We start from the raw sequence: 15,893 nt of genomic DNA on the forward strand, positions 1-15,893 counted from the left end.
GTAGTCTTTTTGCTAATATCTTATTTAAGATTTTAGCATCAATCTTCATTAGGGAGGTGAGTTTATAATTTTCTTTCTTTGTTTTCAACCTACTTGGTTTAAGTATCAGTACCATGTCTGAGTCATAAAAGTAATTTGGTAGGACTCCTTCATTCCCTATTTTTCGGATAGTTTATATAGCATTGGGGCCAATTGTTCTTTAAATGTTCTGTAAATATTTGATTTAAATGTAAATTCATCTAGTCCTGGGGATTTTTTCTTAGAGAGTTGATTAATAGCTTGTTCTATTTCTTTTTCTGAAATTGGACTATTTAAGTAATTTACTTCCTCCTCTGTTAATCTGGGAAGCCTATATTTTTGGAGGTAGTCATCCATTTCATTTAGGTTATCAAATTTATTGGCACAACGTGGGCAAAGTAACCCATTGTTATTTCTTTAATTTTCTCTTCATTGGTGGAAAGTTCTCCCTTTTCTAATCAGATTTCCCAAAGGTTTATCAATTTTTTTTTTTTTATAAAACCAACTCTTAGTTTTATTTATTAGGTTAATATATATTTTTTTTTACTTTCAATATTATAAATTTCTCCTTTTAATTTAAGAATTTCAAGTTTAGTAATTGATTGGGGGTTTTAATTTTTTCTAGCTTAAAAGTTGCAAGCCCAATTCATTGTTCTTCTCTTTGTCTATTTTATTCAAGTAAGTCTTTAAGGGCATAAAATTTCCCCTTATTACCACTTTGGCTTTATCCCACAAATTTTGGTATGATGTCTCACTGTTGTCATTATCTTGAGTGAAATTATTAATTGTGTCTATAATTTGCTGTTTCACTCAATCATTCTTTAAGATGAGATTATTTAGTATCCAATTACTTTTTGGTCTGTTTACCCCTAACTTTTTGTTGAATGCAGTTTTTGTAACATTGTGATTTGAAAACAAAGCATTTCCTATTTCTGCTTTTCTGCATTTAATTTTGAGGTCTTTATGTCTTAATATATGGTCAATTTTTGTGTAGGTTCCATGAACTGCTGAGAAGAAAGCATACTCATTTCTGTCCCCATTCAGTGTTCTCCAAAGATCTATCATACCTAATTTTTCTAATATTCTATTTACCTCTTTAATTTCTTTCTTATTTATTTTGTGGTTTGATTTATCTAATTCTGAGAGTGCCAGGTTGAGATCTCCCACTATTATAGTTTTGTTGTCTATTTCTTCTTGCAACTCTCTTAACTTCTCCTTTAGGAAGTTAGATGCTATACCACTTGGTGCATATATGTTTAATACTGATCTTGTTTCATTGTGTATGCTGCCCTCTAGCAAGATTTAGTTTCTTTCCTTATCTCTTTTAATTAGATCAACTTTTGCTTTTGCTTGATTTGGATAAGGATGTCTACCCCTCCTTTTTTGACTTCACCTGAAGCATAATAGATTCTGCTCCAGCCTTTTACCTTTACTCTGTATGTATCTCCCTGTTTTAAATGTGTTTCCTTTAAACAACATAATGTAGGGTTCTGACTTTTGATTCAATCTGCTATCTGCCTCTTTTTTGTGGGAGAGTTCATCCCATTCACATTTACGGTTAAAATTATTAATTCTGTATTTCAGATTAGTTGATCAATGGAAAAGTGTTCGGGGCCGAATCGGGGTACACACGGCAAAAGCAGCTCTCCTTCCTCCACAATCTAAGCCCGCCCACCATGGACTCAGCTTCGGCGTCCCCGGATCCCTTAAAAGGGAAATGACTAGACAGGAAGCCGGAATTTACTGCAACTGTTTATTTAAGCAAATGAAGGGGAAAAGAAAAGTCCGTTCAGTCTGCAAGTCCGTGCTTCTTCCTTTTTATCTCTCTAGGCTTCTCTTCCTGTATTTTCAATGGCCCCTCCTAGATCCTCCCCGAAGGTGGAGCTGTTCCTCCTGTGCCCTCCCAGCGCCCTCAGCTCTCCATGTAAGCCTTAGCCAACGTGGCAATTCCGGGTAGGTGGGGTCAGACACGGAACCGCTCACTTCCCGTTCAGGAGGTCTATTCTGGAGCCCCTCACAGAAAAGGTTAGGTTCACAAGACAGAATAGTCAACTATAGCAATCTAGTGTTTGACAAACCCAGAGTTCCTAACTTTTGGAAAAAGAATTCATTATTTTACAAAAACTACTGGGATAACTGGAAATTAGTATGGCAGAAATTAGGCATGGACCCACAATTAACACCATACACTAAGATAAGGTCAAAATGGGTCCATGATTTAGGCATAAAGAACGAGATTATAACTAAATTAGAGGAACATAGGATAGTTTATCTCTCAGACTTGTGGAGAAGGAAGAAATTTGTGACCAAAGATGAACTAGAGACCATTACTGATCACAAAATAGAAAATTTTGATTACATCAAATTTAAAAGCCTTTGTACAAACAAAATTAATTTGAACAAGATTAGAAGGGAAGCAACAAACTGGGAAAACATCTTCACAGTTAAAGGTTCTGATAAAGGCCTCATTTCCAAAATATATAGATAATTGACTCTAATTTATAGGAAATCAAGCCATTCTCCAGTTGCTAAGTGGGCAAAGGACATGAACAGACAATTTTCAGATGATGAGATTGAAAGTATTACCACTCATATGAAAGAGTGTTCCAAATCACTATTGATAAGAGAAAAGCAAATTAAGACAACTCTGAGATACCACTACACACCTGTCAGATTTGCTAAGATGACAGGAAAAAGTAATGATGAAAGTTGGAGGATATGCGGGAAAATTGGGACAATGATGCATTGTTGGTGGAGTTGTGAACGAATCCCAACCATTCTGGAGAGCAATCTGGAATTATGCCCCAAAATTTATCAAACTGTGCATACCCTTTGATTCAGCAGTGATACTACAGGTCTTATACCCCAAAGAGATACTAAAGAAGGGAAAGGGACCTGTATGTGCCAAAATGTTTGTGGCATCCCTCTTTGTAGTGGCTAGAAACTGGAAAATGAATGGATGCCCATCAATTGGAGAATGGCTGGGTAAATTGTGGTATATGAATGTTATGGAATATTATTGCTCAGTAAGAAATGACCAGCAGGATGAATGCAGAGAGGCTTGGAGAGACCTACATGGACTGATGCTATGTGAAATGAGCAGAACCAGGAGATCATTATATACTTCAACAACGATACTGTATGAAGATGTATTCTGATAGAAGTGAATTTCCTCGACAAAGAGAAGATCTAACTCAGTTTCAATTGATCAATGATGGACAGAAACAGCTACACCCAAAGAAAGAACACTGGGAAATGAATCTAAACCATTTGCATTTTTTTTTCCTTCCCGAGTTATTTCTACCTTCTGTATTTAGGATATATTGTGGCATATTTACATGTATAAGACTGCTTGCCATCTTGGTGAGGGGAGGGATGGAGATAGGAGAAAAATCAGAACAAAAGTGAGTGCAAGGGATAATCTTGTAAAACAAAATTAGCCTGGCAAGGGTTCTGTCAATAAAAGGTTATTTAAAAACAGTTGAACCCTTCTCCCAGGGCACAGGGCTTATTGTTGTAAGCTTTCTCTTACATTGCCTTGGAGCTAACAGTACCACAGGTTTCCTCCCCACACTGTCTAGGTCTGAACAAGTCCCACATATTATGCTGGAGTTCAAAAGCTCACGATTTCCCTTCTGTACTGCTTTGGAGGTCTCACGGCTACTCTTCTAATCTGTTGGCTTCCAGAACAGAGTAGCAAAGACTCTTTTTATTTTGGGTAAGAGCCTCCAACTATATTCCCACATGGGGCTTCTTCTCTCTGAGTGTCCCTGTACTAAGACTGTGCTGGGCCAATCCATCCACCACCCACACCTCTAACTTACCTAGTCTCACCCCCCATTCAATTAAACAGACCTCTCCTGAAATTCTTTCCAAGATACCTTCTGCTGGAAATTCATTACACTCCAAATATGTATGGATTCTGCCACTCCAAATCCATTTAGAGGTTTGATTTGGTGTTGATTTTGAGGGAAGCCAGAAGAGCTCAGGCAAAGCCTTCCTTACTCTTGGTCATCTTGACTCCATCTCTTAAAGGCCCAATTTCTAAAATATATACAGAACCAAATCAAATGTATAAGAATGTAAGTCATGAGGCAAAGCCAAGATGGTGGAGAGGACATACATTTAATTCTGAGCTCTTTTTTACCCTCACTTACTAATTACCTAATTCAGCCTCAGAAATAGTGCTTGACTGGTAAAATCCATGAACATTGGCAGTACAACAGATAACCAGCCGAAGATAACTTAGAAGGTCACCAGAAAAGGTCTGTGTTGATTGGGAGGGAGGAGGCCAGAACAGGCAGGGAGACAGAGTATGGAGACTAGTCCACACTAAGCAAACCATGGGTGAGTACAATCTCCATGGGGGATGGAGAGGGGAGAATTTGCATGGAGGACTCTACCACAGGTTATCTGGTCTGCTTTGGTTGCAAAGCAGTAGATCAGCAGAGAAGTTACACAAATGCCAGGGGTAGAGTGTACCCCAAAATCCGGGAGTTAAGAGGGACCTAGCCACACCCACTCAGCACTGGAAGTAATTCAGCACAATCATAGTGCATCTGCACAGCCCCAGCCCAAAGGGTGGGGCTCTGCCCAGAGCAGGATAGTGATGCTTTCACTGCTCAGTTGCTTGTTTCAAGGAAGCCACTGATCCACACAGTGGGGTTCTTCCCAAGGCAGTAGTACTTTTGGCACAGTGGGGTCTCTGCCCAGGGCAGCAACTCTTCCATGACAGATGGCTGCTCTTTGCAGTCTATTGGCAGAATAGTTACCTTCGTCTATCCCTGTCTGTGGAGGAAGCTGAGAACCTCCTTGCCCTGAAGGCAGACCCCAAGAGCTTATTAAAACTGAGTAAAAAAGCCAAGTGAGCTGTAACTATAGAGAGATTCTATACAGAAAAAGAGCAGATTTTTCAACCCCAAGAAGACTAACAGCAGACAGTCTCCAGAAAAAAAAAAAAAAAAAAAAAAAAAAAAACAACTCCTCAAGGGGAATATAATCTAATCCCCAAGGGGGATATAATCTGATCCTATCACACAAGGCTCTCCTAGGAAAAATTATAAAAGATCTTAAAAGAGAACTAGAAGAAAAATCGGTAAAGGAAAGAGAAGCTATGCAAAACAGTACAGAAAAGGCTTATAACTCATTAAAAGAAAGATTTGAAAAAGAAAACAACTCCTCAAAATGTGAAATGGAAAACGTAAAAAATTTCCAGGGAATCAGAATTAGTAAATTGGAAAAGATAAAGAACTCCCAACAAAGTAGGATTTGTGAATTGGAAAAGATAAAGAACCCCCAGGAAAGTAGGATTTGTGAATTGGAAAAAAGAAAATAACTCATTAAAAACAAATTAGTGTCAATAGATGCAGAAAAAAACATTTGATACACTCTATTAATCAATTATTCTTCTCAGCCTATTTAGTTTACTCTGATTTATTTCACTTAGAGAAGCAACAGCATAGTTTGGATAGCATCTAATTAATCATTGTAATTTTGACCTGGATTGGTAGAGGAATTTCCCACAACAGAAGTTGTCATTGTTGAGAAAACAGATAAAATCTTGGATGCTAAGTAAAAAAGTATTTTCTCTACCTCTTTTTTGAGTAGGGAGAAATTGAATTGCAATTGAAACATAATAGTTTTAATTTAAACAATTTACCCCTATAACAATGGTGTATTTTCTTTTTTAATTTTTTTCTCATTTGGAGACCAACAGTAATTTGGTAACATGACAGAGAAACCTAGGATGCAGATGCAGAACACTTGAGCATCAATCTCTGTTCTACCATCTAAAACTGGATCAAGGGATTGTCTTCAAACAAGACACATCCCCTCTTTATACCATAATTTCCTCTTCCAGGAAATTCTTTAGGCTGGACGAATTCTAAGATTTCTGAAATCTCTGAATTCATTTTTCGAAGGTTCCTCCTTGGGCCAGATTTTATTATGCACAAGTGGAAAATAAATGCACAACATAAAAAGGTACTTGAACTTTTCTCATCAGGTGTGCATAGAGGTATGAAAGAGCATTTCAATACATGATGTCTGTACTTATTTCATAAATTTTTGCCATTGTACTATTAAAAAAAACCAGGCTCCACATGAAAATTGCCAATAAACAATCCACTGTGGGAAAAAATATATAATTTTGAACATATATATCTATATATCTATATCTATAGCTATATCTATATCTATATATAGATATATATATATATAGTGTGTTAAAATAATTCCTTCAATGTGCTTGTTGAGCAACACTTTTGTTTGTATATGATTTTTATTATTGATATCATTTTGTTATTTTATTTCTGAAGGTGTATGAGAAACTTGCCTAATTTTAAACATAGCAACAGCTCTACAATTAAGCAGTTTTGCTGAGTTTTATGTAGCCAAATTACAACTTCTGTTGGTACAAAAAATTCCAGAAGAGTTAGCATCATGTAGTCAACTTTGAACTTGTCCTTAGTATTATCCAAACCTTGTCATTTTGTGTATTTTCATTAAATAGTTTTACAAAGTCAACAAGTTCCATAATTCTGTTTTACATTATTCACTTTCTCTCTAAAATCAATGGCTATCAATTCTGATGGATATGGCCCTCTTTAACAATGAAAGGAACCAAATCATTTCCAGTAGAGCAGTAATGAATTGAACCAGCTACACCCAGTGAAAGAACTCTGGAAGATGACAATGAACCATTATATAGAATTCTCAATCCCTATCTTTTTCTCCGCCTGCATTTTTTATTTCCTTCACAGGCTAATAGCACACTATTTCAAATTCCAATTCTTTTTGTACAGCAAAATAACTATTAGGACATATATGTTTATATTGTATTTAATTTATACTTTAACATACTTAACATGTATTAGTCAACCTGCCACGGGGGGGGGGGAGAGGAAGGGGGACAGGGAAGAGGGTATGGGATGAAGGAGGGCAAAAATTGGAACAAAAGGTTTGGCAATTGTCAATGCTGTAAAATTATTCATGCATATAACTTGTAAATAAAAAGCTATAATAAAAAAAAAATAAAATCAATGGCTAATTCTTAATTCTTACATTTACTTTAAATTCAAGGTCTACGTAGGTAAGTAAATTCTAATTCTTTCTGTTACATTAATCTTTTCCAAGTCAGGATTTAAATTAAAAAATGCACAAATTGAATCTGTGTGATCATGGCTGAATACAGTTCTAGGCTTCTTTGTGGTAAATCTACTGCCTAAGAAATTATTAAAATTTAGAAATAGTTAAGAAGATTTGAAACAAAACTCTTTATGTCTAAATATCATGAGTAGAGGTGTTTTACAAATTTTAAATAAATTATCAGTATGGTCTCTTATTCATTTTACCCTGTATAACTTTTTTTTTTTCATTCATTGTCACAACTGAATGAAGATCTTCTGAGATTTTGCAATACTACTCAATGTCATTTTGATATAGATCTGCCTGTATGCTATGGTCTGTAAAAAAATAAATAAAGTTAAATCACCCTTTTGGAATGTGAGCCTTTACAAAAAATACCTTCTAGGAAAAAAATAAGAAACAATAAACAAAAAAGATATGAATATGCTTTGAAATGGACTGATTTTTTAGAAGTTTACAAAAAGTAATTCCTTTTTGATTCTCATGCTCCATTTGATCTAGACGTGATCAGAATTCTTATATATTAAAAAAAGACTAAGCAGATTAAGTCTCAATTAATGGAACTGTTCCATTCAGTGCTTTTCGAAGATTTGTGGAGTGGTTTTTTTTTCTCCTTGTTTAATAACTTAGTACTGTCAAGTGTAACTGGCTTGCCAGATATTACTTTAAGTAGAAAATGCAGTCTCCATCTATTGTAGAATCTGCATTTTAATTAGCAATTCTTCCACAGAGAATTGGCAATGCATTTTCTTAACTTAGTGAGGCAGTCAGCGAACAATTCTCCCAGGACCACACTAATGCCAGAAGGGCATACTTGACATGTTTGTGAAATACCTTGAGGCTTCTCTTTAATTAGGTTCTGAAACCTTTCAATCAAGGTCATGGTGGCTGCGTTTTGCTTACTTTATGAGAAAAGGAGGTCTACTTAAGATGCTAATATGTTATGTATTTCAGGCTACAACAGCTGTTCTAACAGAAGTATATTGATGCATATTTCTAGATAGAGAAAAGTAATTTATCTGGTTTTGGAATATCAAGCATAATATATCACTCAATGAGTTCAGGTACTTTTTTTCTGTTCTGATTTCTGTACCCTAGCTCCAAGTTCATACAGTCATCTACTGCAGTGATACATATATAGTTTGATGAACAATTTGTTTAAAATACTGTGTACTGAAAGGCTCTACTTAAGTTTCTTGGTATTTTTCCTCTCAGATAAATATACAATATTATTGATAATTCCTTGTACCATTTTCCTCCTTGAATTCAGCTGGCTTAGATATATCTTTTTCCCCCCTTATTAATTTGTCATTCTTGTAGAAAGTGATGATCTGATCAGTGGAAATTGAAAAAGTTGTCTAAAAAATTCTCCCAGTTTTATATGTTTGCTATTGGTTTCAATAATTCTATCTTCAGAGTTTTTTCTTTTCTTTTCAAAATTAGTCAATCAATCCATCTATTAATAAACAGTTATTATGCACCAATTAGGTGCCAATTATCTGTACACATTAATTCTAAGGTTCACATAATCACAACTAATATGAATGAGATCATTTTAAAATGATCAGCCATTTAATAGTTCTAAATTCAACAGCACTATGTGATACTCTTTGTGTTCAGATAAAATTCCTTAATCATCTTTTTGCTTATATCATTTCAGAAATGATTAACTTGTAGGAGTTAATGCTTAGAATCCCAGTTAAATATCTTTCACTATAAAATAGTATGTTCTCCTTATAAAACTAGAAATCTCTTTTATTTCCTCCCCTTCACACAAAGCATAGGCATAGATATATAGACATACAGAAACAGATACACACACAATTTATGAAACCATATTAAGGATATAAACATATAAACATCCAGTTCATTGGATGCTTCATCAGTTGTAGGAAAATAATACATCTTGTTACTATTTTTGTACACATATGAGTTTTCTTTATATTCCCAACTCAATCACAACTGGCAGTTGTCTAGTAAAGCTTAATCTCACCATTCATAAATCAGAAGTCATGAAAAGAGGTAAAATATATAAAAATAGACTATTTCAATCATATAGGCTATATATTAACTCTTTGAAAAAGATGCCCCTTTATGAAAAAAGTTCATCAACTGAATTAGAAGTTGATAACAATATCTAGGAGACATTTAGCCTTTATGTTTGCTCTTTTCAAAATATTTTCTTTGTTTTTCCCATACTTTGCATTATTAATAAACACAATTTATATTTCTCAGCTAGTTCATTGTTTTTCAGTCATTTTGTTATTCATTTCTCACTCTTAGGATAAAGTATTCATGGCAATTTCCTTCTCTAGCTTATTTAACAGATAAAAAAACTGAGGCAAACAACACTGTGATTTGCCTAAGGTCACATAACTTGTGTCTAAGGCCACTTTTTAACCTAAATAAAATGAGTCTTCCTGACTTTATGTCCTGTACTCTGCCTACTGTGCCACTTAACTGTGCTTATACTTCCAAATGCTGCACATCACATCATGGCTTAGACAATATGTATTCCTGAGTATCATGAAGTATCTTATGATTGAGAAAGTATTTCTCCCAATTTTGATTCTTCTCTGAATATCAACAATGATTGTGACACACAATGTAATATAAATATACATAGTATACATCTATATTGCATAATATTAATAAATAAATAATAAATAAAGATGTATTTGCTTTGATACATTTCAAGGAATTTTGTATGATTTTAACATGTATCTGGTACTATTTATCTTGACTAAATCAAAAGTTTATCTATTTTATTTTAGGCCAACAAAAAATCCAGAGGCATCCTATATTTTCTGTACTTTACAGTAAATTGTCTATAAGACATGGTCTCTTAGAGGGACATCTTGTTCCCTTTGTTATAGCTTCCTAGAAAGAACTTTTGATACATACACACATACATACATACATATATATATATAGAGATATATATTTTTTAAAAACATCAACTAAAATGAATATTTCTTTATTTACATTAGATTAGAATGAGAATATTGTGATAGAAACTGCTAATGTCTATTATGTACTTATTAAGTATATAATAAAATCAACTTATTATTTTAAAATCTGTTCTTAATGTCTGTGGTTTCTTGAAAATTATCTTTTGTGCATATTAAAGCATATTTAAAAACTAGGCAATATTTCCTCTAGCTCTGTTTTTTTTCACTCCTCCCCACATATCAAACTGATTACAAATAAAATGGAGTTTCTTGTTAACTCTATTTTACTGGTCAAACAAAATAAATATCCAGGTAGGTTGTATTCAAAGATATATCTTTCATTCCACAATTATGTTTCTTTTTTTTTTTTTTTTTTTTTTTTAATAATTACATTATATTCACACTCATTTCTGTTCCGATTTTTTTCCCCTCCCTCCCTCCACCCCCTCCCCTAGATGGCAAGCAGTCCTTTATATGTTGGATATGTTGCAGTATATCCTAGATACAATATATGTTTGCAGAACCGAACAGTTCTCTGTTGCATAGGGAGAATTGGATTCAGAAGGTATAAATAATCCCGAAAGAAACAAAAATGCAGATAGTTCACATTCGTTTCCCAGTGTTCTTTCTTTGGGTGTAGCTGCTTTTGTCCGTCATTTATCAATTGAAACTCAGGTCTCTTTGTCAAAGAAATCCACTTCCATCAAAATATGTCCTCATACAATATCGTTGTCGAAGTGTATAATGATTTCCTGGTTCTGCTCATTTCACTTAGCATCAGTTCATGTAGGTCTCTCCAAGCCTCTCTGTATTCATCCTGCTGGTCATTTCTTACAGAACAATAATATTCCATAACATTCATATACCACAATTTACCCAGCCATTCTCCAATTGATGGGCATCCATTCATTTTCCAGTTTCTAGCCACTACAAACAGGGCTGCTACAAACATTTTGGCACATACAGGTCCCTTTCCCTTCTTTAGTATTTCTTTGGGATATAAGCCCAATAGAAACACTGCTGGATCAAAGGATATGCACATTTTGATAATTTTTTGGGCATAATTCCAGATTGCTCTCCAGAATGGTTGGATTCGTTCACAACTCCACCAACAATGCATTAGTGTCCCAGTTTTCCCGCATCCCCTCCAACATTCATCATTATTTTTTCCTGTCATCTTAGCCAATCTGACAGGTGTGTAGTGGTATCTCAGAGTTGTCTTAATTTGCATTTCTCTGATCAATAATGATTTGGAACACTCTTTCATATGAGTGGTAATAGTTTCAATCTCATCCTCTGAAAATTGTCTGTTCATATCCTTTGACCATTTATCAATTGGAGAATGGCTTGATTTCTTATAAATTTGAGTCAGTTCTCTATATATTTTGGAAATGAGGCCTTTATCAGAACCTTTAACTGTGAAAATGTTTTCCCAGTTTGTCGCTTCCCTTCTAATCTTGTTTGCATTAGTTTTATTTGTACAAAGGCTTTTTAATTTGATGTAATCGAAATTTTCTATTCTGTGATCAGTAATGGTCTCTAGTTCATCTTTGGTCACAAATTTCTTTCTCCTCCACAAGTCTGAGAGATAAACTATTCTATGTTCCTCTAATTTATTTATAGTCTCGTTCTTTATGCCTAGGTCATAGACCCATTTTGATCTTATCTTGGTATATGGTGTTAAGTGTGGGTCCATGCCTAATTTCTGCCATACTAATTTCCAATTATCCAGCAGTTTTTATCAAATAATGAATTCTTTTCCAGAAGTTAGGGGCTTTGGGTTTGTCAAACACTAGATTGCTATAGTTGACTATTCTGTCTTGTGAGCCTAGCCTTTTCCACTGATCCACTAATCTATTTCTTAGCCAATACCAAATGGTTTTGGTGACTGCTGCTTTATAATATAATTTTAGATCAGGTACAGCTAGGCCACCTTCATTTGATTTTTTTTTCATTAATTCCCTTGAGATTCTCGACTTTTTATTGTTCCATATGAATTTTGTTGTTATTTTTTCTAGATCAATAAAATATTTTCTTGGAAGTCTGATTGGTATAGCACTAAATAAATAGATTAGTTTAGGGAGTATTGTCATCTTTATTATGTTCGCTCGGCCGATCCAAGAGCACTTAATATTTTTCCAATTATTTAAGTCTGACTTTATTTGTGTGGAGACTTTTTTATAATTTTGCTCATATAATTCCTGACTTCCTTTGTAGATAGATTCCCAAATATTTTATGGTATCAACAGTTATTCTGAATGGAATTTCTCTTTGTATCTCTTGCTGTTGGGTTTTGTTGGTGATGTATCACAATTATGTTTCTATCATGAAGTTGATAGTGTGCTTCACCATTAATTCTCTGGAATTATCAGTGTGATAATGTGAAATTTTAAGTCTTTTATAATTTTTTTCTTTAAAATGATGTAAATTTTCTGCATATGTGTGTATTTTTCTCTATTCTACTTACTGTATTTTGCATAACTTCATATAAATCTTCCCAGGATTTTTAAACATTCAATTAATTATATGTTAAAGCAAAGTAACTAATATTGATTCAATTAATATATACTTTAACACAAAATCTTATAACAATAACTCAGCTAGAACCACGAAAATATTTGTGTATGTGTGTGTGTGTGTGTGTGTGTGTGTGTGTGCATAGAGAAAAAGAGAGAAGAAAAATATACATATATACACATACACACAAATATGTGTGTGGGTTTCAAAATACATGTAAAGTTTAAATTTGAGGGGACAAAATTTTAAAATATTTTCCATATTGGGTGAGACTTTAACAAATGTACCAAACTATTTATTTCTGTACAGAACTAGTTCTGAAATCAACAGAGTGAAATAACCCTTCCCCATGCCAGGAATAGAGCGCAAATTTTAACATAACATTTTAAATCAGGAAATAGGATGGAACAATGAGCAGACAAGAAAATAAAATATTACTATAAAAGGTATTTGAGTTATAGGGAAAAAAAAAATAAAACACATACTCCAAAGAAGAAAAGGAGGTCAAAACAGGTATAAACAAAGCCTAATAGAAAAACATGAATTGGACACAAGCCAACAAGAATTCTTGAAGCACTTAATAATGATAGAGAGAAAGTTTGATAAAGAAATGAAAATAAAGATTAAAAAATATGGAAACACAACAAACTACTTGATAAAAGGGAGAAAAATGTCATTTCATATTTTAGTTAACCTTTTTTATACAATATAATTCCATGAATTTTCAGTAAAAACATGTTTAATTTCATTTAAAAATATACTATCCCTGACCATATGGTTGGCTACTGAAGATATATGATATATGAGAAAAATGAAGATACATTAGCTAAGTATATTAGACTTATTTCTTTTTAAAATGTAATTCCTTAACTTATTGAACATCAAGTGATTTTTTTTAATTAAAAAAATACCAAGAATGATGTAAAACACAGAATGGTAATTATATTTAGTTTTAATAAAAACATCAATATTTTACAAATAAAAAATATACCTTTGAAATGTCATGTTTTCTAACTTTTTAGCATTTATATTTTTGAAGTTACTAAAAGAATAATAATGTACTACTGCTTTGGGGTCAGTCTATAAATAGTAATAACTTCAAACTCACACTTTTTAGGCTAACAAAGATCTTGATCCAAAGTTGTGGAATGTCTAGAAGAAAATATTGCATGAATAAAATTAAATATTATTTTACAGGAAGAAATAACAAATATATGGAATTCAGAGAAACATGGAAAGATTTGTACTATATACTCAAGAGTAAAATCAACAAAACCAAGAGAATAATATAGATAGTGATTTTAATACTTCAAATAAAGAAGTTTAATAGAAAAAACAGAGAAGGTTTTGGAAAAAGACTCCTACTTCATGGTAAAGTGAGAGGGAGTAATGTGGCAGAATATTAAAAATATTATAAGGTATCCTTTTTTTAACAAAAGATAATTCATTATAGAATGTAAAAATGATTGTGATATAAAGATAAATGTGATTATAGTTAAATGAAAGAATTGGTATTCTTTATTTTTATAATTCTTTTTCATATAATTTTCAAAACTGTTAGAATGATGCTTAGAGTTAAGAAAAATATTTATTTTTCTATATTAATCACATTCTAGATCAAGAAACAGATAGCCAGATTATAATATAAGTGCAAAGATAGTTTTCTGTATTATATTGTGGAATTCAATTATTATTGTGGCCTATCAAATTCATTTATTCATTCAGCAATTCACTCTTTTAATTTATGTTTATAAGCATCATGGACAAATCACCTAACCTGTATCTGCTTTAGTTTTATCATCTATAAACTGTGGATAATAAAAGCATTCCCTCAAAAGATCATTTTGTAAATAAAAAATGAAACCATACTTGTGAAATATTTAGAAAACCACATCACTGGTGATTAATAAATATGTATTACTTCTTTTCCCCTTACTTAATTTACAATACTTTAGTGAATGTAAATATAAATTAGATATGGTCTCTGCTTTTGCAAAGCATACAATATAAGAGATAAATGAATAAAGGTTCCCAATGTCCTTTGATGCATACATATAACATATAAAACATGCAATTATATTATAAATTTGGCACAGAATAAATATGCAACTTATTCTTCAATGCTTTTAGGCTTATTAATTTTGTTAATGGGCATATTAAATATGGAAGGCAACATTATTATTTCTTACTAGATAGTCTTTTTGAATGTCTTCCTGAATGTATTGTTCAACATGGTGACAAAACTTATTCAACATGATTGGTTCTTAGACAAGATATAGGTAACTGTTCTTATCACTGAGCCTGTACTTAAAGACATTCCAGGAAAGCAAAAATTTCAGAATTTTTGTTAAATCTATTGGTTTTCAACTACCCAAAACCATCACTAAACCAATTATAAGTCTTAAAACTAAAACTTCAATTAAAAAGTTAAATACAAAGTTCTCAAATATATGATGTCAACAATTTCCCTTGCTTCTGAGAATTTAAAAACACATATAAAGTTGATTTTGATGGCCCATATCTCCTCATAAGATTAAACAATGGCTTTCTGCTTTTACTTAGTATGTTTCCTTGTAGGGAACACCTTGTAGGTACACCTACCTAAAATATCACATAATTTCAAATGTGAAAGAGAATTTAGAGGTTATTTAGGTCAACCCATATCTAAAGAACTCTTCCTTTACAGCCTATTCTACAAGATGTTAATCCATAAAGATTGATTGTTATTATATGAAATTTTAAAAGTTTTTTGCACAAACAAAACCAATACAATGAAGATTAGAAAAAAGTAGAAAGTTGGAAAATAATTACACCAAATATACCTCTTATAAAAGTTTCTTTTCTCAAATAGAGAAGTGAATCAAATTTATAAGAATGCAAATTATTCCCTATTTGATAAATGGGGCAAAGTATATGGACAGACAATTTTCACTGAAATAATAAAGATATCTATACTCATATGAAAAATAGTCTAAATGACTATTTTTTTAGAAAAGTGCAAATTTAGAGAAATCTAAGATTAACACCTCTCAGATTAGCCAATATGACAAAAAAGAAATAAAAAGAAATTAATTTGGGGGCTGTGTGACTTTGGGAAAATATGGAAAGACCTACACAAACTGATAAAAAGTACAGTTATTAGAACCAGTAAAACATTGTATATAGCAGCAGCAATATTTTGCAATATTCCCATGTGGCGACTTCCGGTTAAGATGGCGGAGAGGAGGCTCACAGTTGCATAAGCTTCGCGCTTTCTCTCAC

The sequence above is a fragment of the Antechinus flavipes genome, chromosome 3, assembly GCF_016432865.1.
Source record: "Antechinus flavipes isolate AdamAnt ecotype Samford, QLD, Australia chromosome 3, AdamAnt_v2, whole genome shotgun sequence".
Classification (NCBI taxonomy): domain Eukaryota; kingdom Metazoa; phylum Chordata; class Mammalia; order Dasyuromorphia; family Dasyuridae; genus Antechinus; species Antechinus flavipes.